Below are 15,038 nucleotides of genomic sequence, written 5' to 3'. Positions count from 1 at the left end.
AATATAAATGTAATTACAAACAGAACAATCAAAATAGGTGATAGAAGGTACAACTGAATATATCTAAATGTAGTGTCTATGCCTGGTTGCTCCCTCCTTACTATGCGAAAACCATATAACCCTAAGAGATGCTTAAGGAAGAAATATGTGCTGCTCCATCTGACAAATCCTCATTATTATTGAAACTACTGCCTGTTTCAGGCCAGGAATCAGGCCGTGGACAGAAAAAGCTTGCTCTCCCTCTGTGCCTCCCAGGAATGTGAAACAGAGAATTGGGCATTAGCAGAATTAGCAGTCTAGTCATTCCCACACTGAGCCCCCTTTTTCCTCTCCTCCTCCCCATCACCCCCCGTCCTCTGCCTAACCTCCGTCCCCTCCGCTCCTTCCCTTACCACAGCACTTGTATTTATTTGTACATATTTGCTACTCTTTATTTTATTAATGATGTGCATATAGCTATAATTCTATTTATTCTGATGGTTTTCATTCATTCATTCAATCGTATTTAATGGGCGCTTACTGTGTGCAGAGGTTTTGATACCTGTCTACATGTTTTGTTTTGTTGTCTGTCTCCCCCTTCTAGACTGTGAGCCCGTTGTTGGGTAGGGACCATCTCTATATGTTCCTGACTTGTACTTCCCAAGTGCTTAGTACAGTGCTCTGCACCCAGTAAGCATTCAATAAATACAATTGAATGAATGAATGAAAAAATATACCTAATTACATAAAGATTATATAACTCTGAGGTCAGTTGTGTTTTACTTGTACATATTTATTCTATTTATTTTATTTTATTAATATGTTTTGTTTTGTTGTCTGTCTCCCCCTTCTAGACTGTGAGCCCGCTGTTGGGTAGGGACCGTCTCTATACGTTGCCAACTTGTACTTCCCAAGCACTTAGCACAGTGCTCTGCACACAGTAAGCGCTCAATGAATAGGATTGAAGGAATGAATGAATATTGTATTTTCCAAAGGGCTTAGTTCAATTGTCTGCAAACATGTGCTCATTAACCTATTATTGATGATGCCTCTTTGTGTGTTTCCTCAAAAAAAAACACTTGTTTTTTTTTACTTTTTTGCCTTTGATTTAAACTTTTAGGAATTTGTCCATTAACACTTTTTGATTATGAAGTTAATGGGCTCATTGAAACGCATATCCATTAGGTGAAATTGATTTAAAATTACATACTTTACCCATCAATTGCATTCTAACTTAAAATCTAAGATTTTGGAGCATTAACCATACATGTGCGAAAGGATCCAATCAGGTGAGGGGGATGGTGAAGAAGAAAAGCAGTGGGTGGTGTTTGATTCATTCATTCATTCACTCATTCATTCATTCAATCGTATTTATTGAGCACTTACTGTGTGCAGAGCACTGTACTAAGCGCTTTGATGTGGCCAGAGGCAGAAAGCTCAGGAAAGCAGGAGGGAGAAGAAACATGAAGACCTGGGAGAGATCAGGCCACAAAGAGCCTGGCTCTACTGAGCTCTCCTTGTCTCCTTGTTGACCAGATAATAATAATAATAATAATAATAATAATAATAATAATGCAGTGTGGCCTAGTGGAAAGAGCACAGGCCTTAGAGTCAGAGGACCTGGGTTTTAATCCTGGCTCTGCCACTTGTCTCCTGTGTGACCTTGGGAAAGTCACTTGACTTCTCTATGTCTAAATTCCTTCACCTGCAAAATGGGAATCCAAAACCTGTTCTTCCTCCTACTTAGAATGTGAGCCACATGTGGGACCTGATTATCTTGTATCTACCCCAGCGTTTAGTACAGTGGTTGGCACATACTAAGTGCTTAACAAATACCACAATGATTATGATTATCGTTATTATTATTATCCACTGAATGCTTGCCTTGTGCACAGCACTGCATTAAGTGACTGGGAGAGTTCAATGCAGTATTAGTGCAATGCTACTTCTACTAGTCTGTAGGCTCTTTGAGGGTAGAGATTGTGTTTACCTTCTCTATTGCATTGTACTCTTCCCAGCCCTTAATACGTGGCATATAAGTGCTTAACAATGCCATATACCGATCGATAGAGTAGTTGGACACAGTGATCTCCCCTGGATCATCCTTCTCTCTAGCCCTTCTGACATTCTTTGAGGGGAGCAGCAGGGTGGCGGTTGATTTTTCCTTTTCTCATGACACATCAGAGGTGTTTCTGCTTTTTGATAATCAACAATCATCAATCAGTGACTTTCATTGATCCACTACTAGTACTCGGTGCTGGGGTAAGAGCTTGAAATTGTGTAAATATAACAAGATGACCTGTTCCTTACCCTAACAGACAGCTTACCAATCAATCAGTCAGTGGTATTTATTGAACACTTACCATGTGCAGAACTCTAAGCACTTGGAATCCATCAGTGATATTTTTTGAGAGCACTTACTGTGACAGATCACTGTACTAAGCACTTGGGAAGTACAATACAGAGTGCAGTAGAGTAAGAAGACTGGATCCCTTATTTCAAGGAGTTAACTGTCCAGCATTAAAATGAATAATAGGTAGGGGAAGCTAAGTAGAATAAGACTGTGAGCTTATTGTGGGCAGGGAATGTGTCTACCAACTCTGCTGTACTCTCCCAAGTGTTGGTACAGTGCTCTGAACACAGTAAATGTGCAATAAATGCCATTGATTGTGGGTGGGTTGGGAAAAAATACCTAAGTACTTAAGGAGTTGGACCAAATGTAGCTGAGATACAATAGGGAAGGCAAAGATGGGAAGATGAGTGATTTGCCAGGGAAGGAGGAGATGATATTTTAATAGGGTTCTGAAGATGGGGAGTGGGGTTCTAACAATATATTAGATTTTGAAAATTAACAGCAAAACAAAAAGAAAGTCCCGGCATTTTCTATAGGATTTGTCTACTGATAAAATATAATGACATTATGAATATTTAATATGACAGAAACCTTATTTTGCTATAATTTTACAGATCTGTAGAAACAAAAAGGCAGTTATTCACTAGGCTGAAGGCAAAACAATACGAAGAAAAAAAGCTTCTGAAAGATTTAAGGCCATTGTGATTTATAAGTGGGCATAAAAAGGCAGTCCTTTCTAAGCAGTGTAAATTCTAGAGAATCGCTAAATATTTCACTAAACTAATGCCGCAAATTGAGCAGGTTTGCCATGATTTCTACAGGAGAATCCTCTCACGTGGCAAACGTTATTCATAATATTGAAAGTGCAGTCAATTTCTAGGATAAAAAAGCTGTTATATATTAGAAAGATAAAATGGTTTAAGTTTAGGAATGGAAGTAATGCTTATTCTTCTCTGACCCTGTGATGCTTTTAAAGTAACTAAATTCTTCACGTAATGCAGGCACACACACAAAAATAATTATCACATCAGAAAGATGTAAAACCCTAAACCTATTCTCCAAGATACACTTCCAAAGTGTGGCAAGAGAACTGTTGTTTTGGAATATGAAAGGGAGATGCAACTGATGGTTCTGATTAAGAATCATTTTGAAATTCGTCTTTTTAATGGAGATGAAGAAAGTGTATTTGTATGGAGTTTTGTTTCGACTCAGCCTGCCATGAAGCTATTTAAATCAAGGCTTATACCCACATTATTCAGATTGCCAAAAAACATCAAAACAGGAACAAAAGGAAAAGCTAACCTTGAGTTTTCAGCTTGTATTTCAGCTGTTGTAAACAAGTTGCCATGGAGATGATACCCAAGTGAGCTTCAGACTTGACTCATAACTGCTACAGTGTCTGGACTGGCAGCACAATATGACATGGCATTGGTGCCATTTGTGACAAAAATTGTATATAAAATGTAGTGCTTAAAGCATATCCAAAATGCCATGTGAAACCTTGGAAATTGCTTAGAATGCCTTGAATTGCTTATGAAGCAACATAGAAGAACTGAGCAGTACTTACTTGAATTTTATAAATTAGGTAACATTCCTTTTGGGGATGATAATATGAAAGCATATTTTCTGCCTTGTGGGGATATGATGAAGGCATGAGGTACAGTTGGCTGTGGTTTTAAATACTTTTATTCAACAAATTGTTTCTAAAATGCCTGAATTACATCTGACAAAGGAATTTAAAGCCTGACTTGATCTGTGATTATATACCTCCATTTAAATCACGTACCATTTGGTTAGGACTGCAAACCTTTCAAAGAACCCTGTAACAAAGAAAAAGGAGACATTTTATTGATCTACTTATCATTTCTTTGTTACTAGTAAGAAAACCAGCAAAAAATACCATTTGGATTCTAAGGCGTTGTTCTTCTCAGAACATATTTTTTTCTCCATATCTTCACAACAAAGGGCATATTATTGTGTTGATAATAGAAGTGAGTCTTGGGAACTAGATTCTCTTTTTCATCTAAAGTCTCAGAACATCGCCCAACTCTTACTAATTCTGCAATATTAATAGGATTTGAAGCAATTTGCATCGCTACTGACTGTATGTAAATGGACAAAACAAGAGGCAGGTAGTTACTGTATGTAAATGGACAAAACAAGAGGCAGGTAGTTTTTCCTAAGGCTTTGACATGGGCAAATAAGGCCTATAGAGAAGTTTTTTGATCTAAAATCAGAAGTCAAATGAGTAGAAGAAAGAAATTGTATAAGAAAAAAAATATGCTAGCTATCCAAACAGATGTCATATTGTAGATTGGATGGGGGAATCACCCCAACTAGGTGGGCAGAACACCGTGAAATAAAGTCTTAAATGATGTAATGCAGCAGAGGTGACCATAGCAGCTGGTAGAACAGAAAACTGGAGAGGGATCACTCTCTAGGAGGAATTGGAAAATTGCAGTCCAAGAGGAAATCTGAAACACAAAGATATGCCTTGAAAGTAGAAACACGAGCTTAGCAAGGAACTGTTTTTATGTGCCAGTTATACTAGATTGTAAGCCCTTTTAGGGATGGGGAGCTATGTTTTGCTTCTGTTGTACCCTTTCAAGTATTAGTACAGTACTTCACACTCAGGTGCCTGATAAATTGATTGATTGAAAGGCAATCATGGAATAATGGATTGTTGATCACTCATTGATCCTTAAAGCCCCTCTTGTATGAGTGAATGAATTAAATAGGTGGTATTCATTGGGTGCTTACTGTGTGCAAAGCACTATATCAAACACTTCGGAGAGTACAGTACAAGACCTGACCATCATTAGCTTGTCCTCAAATACATAGGCACTCATTTCTCCTATTATATCAAATTATATCCTTGACGACCCCTCATTAAGGAAAATATACACTCCAGCAGGCACCCCTTTCCCGAAGCCATGCTCACACACACAACCATTGTTTTTAAAATTGTATCACATTCTATCCAGATTGTCAGGGGATGTAGGAATGTTTCACCGATTCCATACCTGAGTTCTATCTAAAAAGCATAGTGATACAAGATGGGTGTATATATATATATATTGCATGCTTTTTCATATTTATGTAAAATATGTACAATTGCTTTGTAGACTGTTCTTTTCCTTTTCTTCTCTTGAATTTCAGTTTTTCAGTATTTGTAATGTTTCTAAAAATTTCTTTCAATCATTTTAATTAGTGCTTCCCCAAAGAGCAGTAAGTATACCTCAGGGGGTAAATTTGTATTGTTATCTCTCTTTTAAAGATGACAAAGCTGAAGCACAAAGATCTTTAGTACCCAAGGAGAGAATAAATGAAGGGAGGGTCTGGCTCAGAATTTAGATTCCCTGATTTACTTTCATTTATTTGGTTTATTAATGGATTTATGTAAATACAAGTCCCAGTACAAATCCCTTGACTCTCCTCTCCCTCTTTTTCTTTTCCCATTTGTTTCCCTATCCTTACAACAGTCACCTCTTCTTTCTTCTTTTAATCCTAACAGTTTCTAGTATAAGTGGACTTTAGTATTTGGTTGTTGTTTTTTCTCAATAAAATATTGTTTGGTATTTTGGGGCCACCACTCTTTGGAACCTACAACCTGCATTGTGCTTCACTCTTTGAGCTGACACTTCTAGAAGCAGCGTTCCCTATGTCACCATGTGAGAAAACCAGACTGAGAATGAGGATTATTCAATCAATGGTATTTATTGAGCACCTACTATATGAAAAGCAGTATCTAATATTTAGTGAGTACTTCCCCTGTGCAGAGCAGTGTACTAAGCCCTTGGGAGAAGACAACAGAGTAGACAGGATTGTTGTTGGGGGTCACAGAGAAGCTGCTAAAAAAAGAGGAAGTCCCACAAGAAGGCAGTAAGTAATGTAAATATCACTGAATGTAAAATGAGTGTTTCAGGAAAATTTCAAATGATGTTTCACAATTAAGAATTAAAGATAATGGGTTAGAAATGCAATATTTTATGAATGTGCTTGCCCGTACTATGCTGATTTAGACATTTTGTACACAAAATAAGTTGTATAAAGTAAAAGGTGCTATGAGTAGAGAACTGATAACAACTTTATTGCTCTCCATTTGATCAACAAGAAATATCTCTGTCACAGGAATTATATAACCACGTATGCTGACAGCTCCCTTGTGGAGTAAAATCATAAAAATGCTATTTCTCACTCAAAAAAGAAAACTGGTTAAATTTCATTTTCCCAAATCATATGGAAATTCACTAATTTGTAACTTTCATAAACTAATACATTTGTGCTTCAGAGGTACATAATTTAGTAACAAACAGTGGAATGAATTTTGATCAGATTTAAAAAATGGGTACAATAGCGTTTTCAGACTACCAATGAGTTTAGCAACCTCTCTTGGTATTTTGTTTCCCCATTTAATCAGAACGGTAACACTTTCTCTGAAAATTTTAGCCAAAGTCGGTGAATGAAGGGAAATGGTACCTGAATATTTGTATTATACATTTAAAGAACTACACAAACACTTGTTTGAGGGCCAGTTCTATGGATTGGGTAGGCCTTGAGAAGGGAGCAATTCCGCTGTGGGATCTGGGAGACCGGGAGAAGAAAACAGATGAATAATTTGTAGTTCTAAACTAAGATGAAAGGCCCTTCCGGAGGAGGGGAGGTTTTCTTTCTAAGGATGTGTATCACGTGTTTTTCCAGCTCCTAAAAGTGGGTGAGTAACCGCTGAAAAGTCAGTTCACTGCAGTTGGGATCAGTGAAATAACCACTCCTGGAAATGATGGTCCCTGAGCTGTGGGTTTTCCTCAGGGTGATTACCTTCCCTGTTTTCTGAACTTGGCAGTAATAGGAAAGCTATCTGGAAGAATGGGGGAAAAATAAAGATAATATAAAATATCCCAGATTTTGGGCAATAGCTTCATCATCAGCACAAAGTGGGTATAGAAATTAGTATTTCTGTGGCAATTCAGCAGTGTCAGATGGAAAGCCATTAAACTAGAAAGACTGGATTATTGTTCGTTTTTCCCTCTGTGTCACCCATGTACTTGTATCTGTGCCCTTTAGGTTTTTGATAGCTACCCCACTCTGTCCCGCAAACGTATGTATGTATCCTTATCCATTTCCCCTACATGTTATTTCCCCTTCTGTAGCCTGTAAACTCATTTTGGGCAGGGATTATGTCTACCAACTCTATTGTGTTATATGCTTCCTAGTGTTTAATGGAGCACAGTGCTTCTGTTATTCCATTAAAGTGCTTCTGTTATTCCTTTAAACGTTCTGTCAGTTTTTACTAGGATTAAAAGACTGTAAATTAACTGTGCGCAGGGAATGTGTTTGTTTATTGATATATTGTGCTCCAAAGTGCTTAGCCCAGTGCTCTGCACACAATAAGTGCTCAATATATATATGAGAAGCAGCATGGCTCAGTGGAAAGAGCCCGGGTTTGGGAGTCAGAGGTCATGGGTTCTAATCCCGGCTCCGCCACTTCTAAACTATGTGATTTGGGGCAAGTCACTTAACTTCCCTGTGCCTCAGTTCCCTCATCTGTAAAATGGGGATTAATAATAATAATAATAATAATAATAATGGCATTTATTAAGCACTTACTATGTGCAAAGCACTGTTCTAAGCTCTGGGGAGGTTACAAGGTGAGCAGGTGTCCCATGTGGGGCCCACAGTCTTAATCCCCATTTTACAAATGAGGTAACTGAGGCCCAGAGAAATGAAGTGACTTGCCCAAAGTCACACAGTTGACAAATTGGTGGAGCCAGGGTTTGAACCCATGACCTGTGACTCCAAAGCCCGGGCTGTTTTCCATTGAGCCACGCTGTGAGCCCCATGTGGGACAACCTGATTACCTTGTATCCCCCCAATGCTTAGAACAGTGCTTGGCACATAGTAAGTGCTTAACAAATGCCATCATCATTTCATTATTATTATTATTATTATGAAGTTATAGATAGAATAATATTAAGGAACTAGAGTACAATCTTCCAACATTGCACGTCTGTCTGGGTTGAACACAATGTTCTTTTGCAATAAATAATTGTGCATGTGTACGGCATCAGTCGAGCCATGTGTTCTTCATTGTGAAATTTTATGAAGATTTTGTCAAGAAGATAATTCCCACATTTGAGGAGAGCCGAGCAGATACACCTCTAGAAGGTGAGGGTAGAGGGATCATCCTTCATCCACCCCTTTCCCTCTCCAACTGTGGGTCTTTATTCATTTTCAGTTGCCTTCTAGGGCTTGGAATTATTTAATATTAACCTGTAAAAAATATTTTTAAAATCAAGGGAAAAAACAACAATCAAACAATCTATAGTGTAATAGGAGGGAAGAAGAGAGAGACCATGATTAGACAGGAAAATAATGTCTGTGTTCAGATATGAGAAGCAATGTGTCTCAGTGGAAAGATCACGGGCTTTGGAGTCAGAGATCATGGGTTCAAATCCCAGCTCCACCAATTGTCAGCCGTATGACTTGGGGCAAGTCACTTAACTTTTCTGGGCCTCTGTTACCTCATCTGTAAAATGGGGATGAAGACTGTCAGCCCCTTGTGGGACAACCCGATCACCTTGCAACCTCCCCAGTGCTTAAAACAGTGCTTTGCACATAGTAAGCACTTAATAAATGCCATTATTATTATTATTATTATTATCATATCGAAAAAAGTGACCATTCATGTCAAAAGAAAGAGAAATTCATAGAGGGGATTAAAGCACAGTGCTAGAAGACTTTTAGGGTACTAACTACTACTACTACATTTAATAATATTTTTTGGTATTTATGTGCTTATTATGTGCCAAGGATGTACTAAGATCTGGGGTAGGTACAAGATAATCAACTCAGACACAGTCCCTGTCCCATATGAGGCTCACAGTCAAAGTAGAAGGTATTTGATCCCATTTAACAGATGAGGGAACTGAGGCACAGAGAAATTAAATGATTTCCCCAAGGTCACAAAGCAGACAAGTGACCAAGCTAGGGCTAGATATCCAGGGCCTCTGATATCCTCAGGGAGCTCTTTCCATGGGGCCACACTGTTTCTGTAATGAGTCCTATAGCTTTCACCGTTTTTGAAAATATTTCAAGTAAGTTTTTGATCCCAAGATAAATAGCCCTCTAAATCACCATTTTTCCTGGATCAAGTGAAGTTTTGAAACATTGATTTATTTTTCATTCTCATTGTTTATACATTGAATGAATTGAGTAGATTATAAATCAAAAACAGTTTTTATCATTTTACCATTAAAACAATATTTCTTTTCATTTAGAGTAGCCCTTTCTATTTCCTATTCTGCATGCATTATATTTATGGAGAATTTTTAATATAGCAAGCATTGAAAAAATCATGACTAAATGTTCCTTGGGGCGTATCTATCGTTATATGTCCATTCAACTTACCTGTTTCCTGAAATATGTGATGGTAACTATGGAGCTCTTGGTAAGAATAAATGGTAAATCAAAGATGATGCCATTTGTAACCAGGAGTTAGTTTCTAACACTTTTAGAATTCACATTGGTCTACTGCTTAAAAGAATACACTACTGATAAAATTATCTAAAGGGAATTTTTTGGCATGTCTTTCAGGAAACTTAAAAATCATGAGGCTTAGAACTTTCATGAAATTCATTGGCAAAATCTTTGATTTCATGGTATTTTTCCAAATTCTCTCAACTGTGGGCCTTTATTCATTTTCAGTTGCCTTCTGAGGCCTGGAATTAGCTAATGTTAACCTGTAAAAATCTTTTGAAAATCTAGGGAAAAAAGAACAGTCAAACAATCTATTGGATTTTTGAGTATTTACTATGTAAGCCCTGTGTATACCTTGTATGAAGAGCTTGGGTTCTTTCCTGAGACAGAATGCAGTACCTGAGGAACTTAAAATCAACTGGGAGAGAGGATAAACACACAAACGCACGCACGCAAAGCATAAGAACATATACAGGAGTTTGCTAATGATATATATATATATATATATATATACATGTTCTAGCAATTCATTCATTCAATCGTATTTATTGAGCACTTACTGTGTGCAGAGCACTTTACTGAGCGCTTGGAAAGTATAAGTTTGTAACATACAGAGATGTTCCCTACCCAACAGCGGGCTCACAGTTATACATACTAAACAATTTGAAAAAGGAAGGAAGGATGAAATGTTAGAATTGTTCAACCAATCATTTATTGAGCGCTTGATATGTGTAGAGAACTTTACTCATTGGTTGGTAGAGTAAAATATAACAGTTCTCCTCACACGAACAGACATTAATATTAAGAAATTAAGTTACAGATATGCCCATAGGTGCTGTGTGGCTGAGGGTGGGTTGATAAAGGGTGCAAATCTAAGTGAAATGCAGAAGGAAATGGGAGAGGATGAAATGATGGGTGCTTTTAATAAAGCTTTGAAAGTAGGGAGTGCGATCATCCATCAAATCAGAAGAGGGAAGGTGTGTCAGGCCAGAGGCAGGATATGGGTGAGAGGTCAATGGTGAGAAAGATTAGATTGAAGTACAGTGAGTAGGTTGGCATTAGAGGAATGAAGTTAGCAAAATGGATTGTGGTATCTGTAGTGGACTGGGATAGGAGAGGTGACTGAGTGCTTTAAAGCCACTGGAAAAAAATTGTCTGATGTGGAGGTGGATGGGCAGGTTCTTGAGGAGTGGGGAAACATGGACTGAACATATTTGTAGAAAAACAATCCGGACAGCAGAGTGAAGTCTGGACAGGAGTGTGGAGAGACAGGAGGCAGGATGGTCAGTAAAGAGGATAATGCAGGAATCAAAGAGGGATAGAATTAAATTCTTGGAGTAATGTAGTAGCAGTTTGGATGGAGAGAAGATAGGTCTTCTGAGATTGGTTTTACACAGAGATTTAAAGAAGAAGAAGTCGTAGTTTGAAAAAGTGAAGGAACAAGGGACAGTCTATCTATGTGGTCTGCCCGTTTTATTTTCTGAAGCTTTGCTCAATACAGATCTCTACTTTCCTCAAAATTCTCCAGTCTACCCATCGCCCTCGGTATCAACTGAAAGGGCCTCTATATGGACTTGAGAGCTCCACCAATACTTGAAATCAAGATATCTATTCTCTTCACCTGTTATTCTCTAGCTTCCTGTCTTCATTCTTTTCTAGCTAATATTGTAATTGTGTCTCTGTCTTTCTCCCTGTCTCCCTCTATCCCCCTCTCTCCCTCTCTCCCTTTTCCCCTTTACCTCCCTCTATGTCTTGTTCATTCTTGTATCCCAGCCAGGAATTCAGTCTTTCTCCAAATCTGCCATAACACAGATCTTTCCATCTACAAAGTCCTTAAGGCTTCCTAAAATCCCACAACCTTCTCCAGGAAACCATCACCAATTATTTCACAACACACTAATCTCTCGACCCAACAGCCACTCTTAGCACTTTAGATTTACTAATCCTATATTTGTTATTTCTCCTCCTCCCATTATTTGTAAGCCCTTTTTTGTTTGTTTCCCCCACTGTACTGTAAACCCCTGAAAGGGAGAGAATCTGTCTTGCATCTGTGGTGTTCTTCCAAGTACTTAGTACAGCTTGGGAGTCAGAAGTCATGGGTTCTAATCCCGGCTCCACCACATCAATCAATCAATCAATTGTATTTATTGAGTGCTTACTGTGTGCAGAGCACTGTACTAAGCTCTTGGGAAGTCCAAGTTGGCAACATATAGAGACAGTCCCTACCCAACAGTGGGCTCACAGTTTGTTGTGTGACCTTGGGCAAGTCACTTAACTTCTCTCAGCCTCAATTACCTCATCTGTAAAATGGGGATTAAGACTGTGAGCCCCACGTGGGACAACCTGATCACCTTGTATCCCCCAGCACTTAAAACAATGCTTCACACATAGTAAACGCTTAAGAAATGTCATTATTATTATTATTACAGTGCTTTGCACTGAATAGAAATCCAATGAAAAAACGATTTAGTGTTGTATTTAAATTTGCGAATGACAGCATTTCATGTGTTCATTTAGTATATGCCTCTGTCTGTATGTAACTGCTATCTTACCTTTATTTCTTCATCTATAACCTAATGTCCTTATTTCTTTCATCTCCTCACTCCCTCCACTTTCCTTCCACCTGTCTGTCTTTCTCTCCTTTTTTTACGTACTCATTGTCTCTTCCTCTCTCTTCACATTCATTTGTTTATCTCCTTCCAACTGTTCTTCCTCTAAGAAGGTGGTATAGGAGAAATGCTACCTACAGTGGTTGTTTAAATCTGGAAAACAACTGGGTTTTCAAGACTGAAATCAGGCAACTGGCAATAGAAAATAGATTGACTGAGGAATAGGTAGAGGTGTTCAAATGAAGTAAAAGCTATCCATAAGTTAGGGAAAATTGTAAACAAAACATCCAGAGAGAATACAACTGTCTAATGTATAGTTTTCTTCTAATCAGATAACATGGTGAAATATTGCACTTGTAAAGTTGCAAATAGAGTGCTTACCAAAAACATGGATGTTCTAAGCTGATGGGTACTATGTAAGTAGTGCAGCTCCCTAGACGGAAAAATGCAATCAAGGTATGAACAATATCTAGGAAGTTTCTTTCCAATCTTACTGAAATTAGTGGAATAGATAGCTCAATGTTTCTTATCCATTTATAATCTAGTCTAAAAAAAAGTTAGTAATTTGAAGTCTATCAAATCACAGACTATTAGAAGGTACACGTTCATTCCCATTAGGTGACCGACCACTGACGTTGGTAATTAAAGTTTGATAATTTGGTGATTTTTCTATCACCCCCAAAATTTCAGGTTAGGAAAAAAAATCAAATGCATGGGAGTAAAAGCTTTACTAAAAGTGATTCAGAAGCTTGAAAAAGAGGTGAGAAATGTTTTAGTAAAATTTGTTATAAAGCAAATTCCGAGTTGTATACCTAAACCTTTGTCATTTGTGTTCCCTGAGCCAGCAAATTGTCGTTTTGGCTTTTTAGTCATCTCAGGACCTATAAAATATTTGGATTTTCTCCAGCTTTCTTTTTCCATCACTCATCCTGAGCATCTTTGAAAAAATCTGTTAAGTTGGAAGCAGCACGGCACAACAAACCTCTCTGATCATAAGAGTAAAGGTTTTTATGCAGGATGCAGTCAGATTGATGCTCTACTGGCTTTAGCCAAGAAAGCCTCAAGAGCCCATCAGTAGTGGCCAGATTTCCCCTCACTGCAGGTGGGGTCGGGGGGTTGCATTAGGAGGGGACAACAAGCTGTTTTTCAGGACCTGGGCAACCAGAGAGCATTGTAGGTGTCTCCTTACGACACAGGGTTCAATCTGATGAGTTCCTGGGATGCAGACAATGACCTACTTTCCCGGAAAAAAAATATGTATTTCAGCCATTCAAGATGTATTCTTTCAAAAGTACTGGCACAAAATCTCAGTAATGTTGACTAGCTAGTGGCATAAAGATGCAAACCAATTCTGTGAAAAGTTTTTCTATTTAGAAAAGACTTTCTCCACATGGGAAACATCTGCATTTTTATATGTATTTCAATAATAATGTTAAAAGAAGAAGGGTTAGAGTAATTTTAATTGGGGGGGGGAAATTGAATGAATTTTTGATTATATGAAACGTATCAAGATCATGGACATAAAAACAATAAGTCAAAGGTCTAGTTGGAGATACAGCTCCAAAAGGTGTGTTTTTCATATTTGTTGCTTTCAATTTTGTCAGTTAGTTTTATAGATGCAGGAATTTTAAATGCATTTTCCTGTCCTGTGAGATACAGTCATTCAACTCTCTTTGAGGCACTGATTTACGGTTGTGTGAGCGTGTGTGTGTGTGTGTGTGTGTGTGTGTGTGTGTCTCAACCTGAAACACACTATAATTTAGGATTTACGGTTGAGTGACAGACTTATTTCTGCTTTTGTTCCCAAATCTTATAATCAAACTCCATCTTCTGAAGATAGTAGTTCACGTAGTCCACAGGAAAACAGATACAAGAATCTATTTATTTTGAACTATCACTAAGATTTGTCTCCTAATTGTCCATTATAAATACCACTTATGGTTTAAACTCAAAATTTTATTTGGATAGAATTTCAAATTAAATTGGGATAGCTGAGACAACCTTAATGTCCCATCAAATTCTATCCTATGTGTTAAATACTGAAAGGTTCATCACCTTGTACCAATTTGAGATTCACCTTTGGATTGTTTCTTATGTAATAATTATGGTACTTGTTAAGTGCTATGTACCTAGCACTGTTCTTAGCACTGGTGGGTGTGTATATAGAGATATTTAGATAGATACATATACATGTATAGATATATGTATGTTAAAAAAACCAGAAGTCTTTCATTTATAGGCAAACGATAAATGCCCTACTTCAATATATACGTTGCTTTTTCTTCTCCCAAACCTAGAGAGTATGAACTAAAAACTGTGCATCTGTTCCCCCTGGCCATGAAGGTCAAACTCAATGCAGCATGGAAGGTTGGAATCAAATACGTGCAACATAGGGAATCATGAATATCATCTACTTGGTTTAGATTGTATGGGGCAAAATGACAGATAATCATAGAGATTGGTTCAGGGCTGGGGTTTTTTGCTACTCGTTTCTGTCAATTGAAACAGTGAAATACTCATGTTCAAAATAGGTATTAGTCATTGTATCAGAATAACAAATACCTACTACTTAAAGATGAAAGTGAAGGAAACACATTTTTTTTTTTTTTGTAAAAAGCCCT

This window comes from Tachyglossus aculeatus, chromosome X1 (assembly GCF_015852505.1).
Source record: "Tachyglossus aculeatus isolate mTacAcu1 chromosome X1, mTacAcu1.pri, whole genome shotgun sequence".
Lineage (NCBI taxonomy): Eukaryota > Metazoa > Chordata > Mammalia > Monotremata > Tachyglossidae > Tachyglossus > Tachyglossus aculeatus.
Note: the sequence above shows the minus strand (reverse complement) of the source record.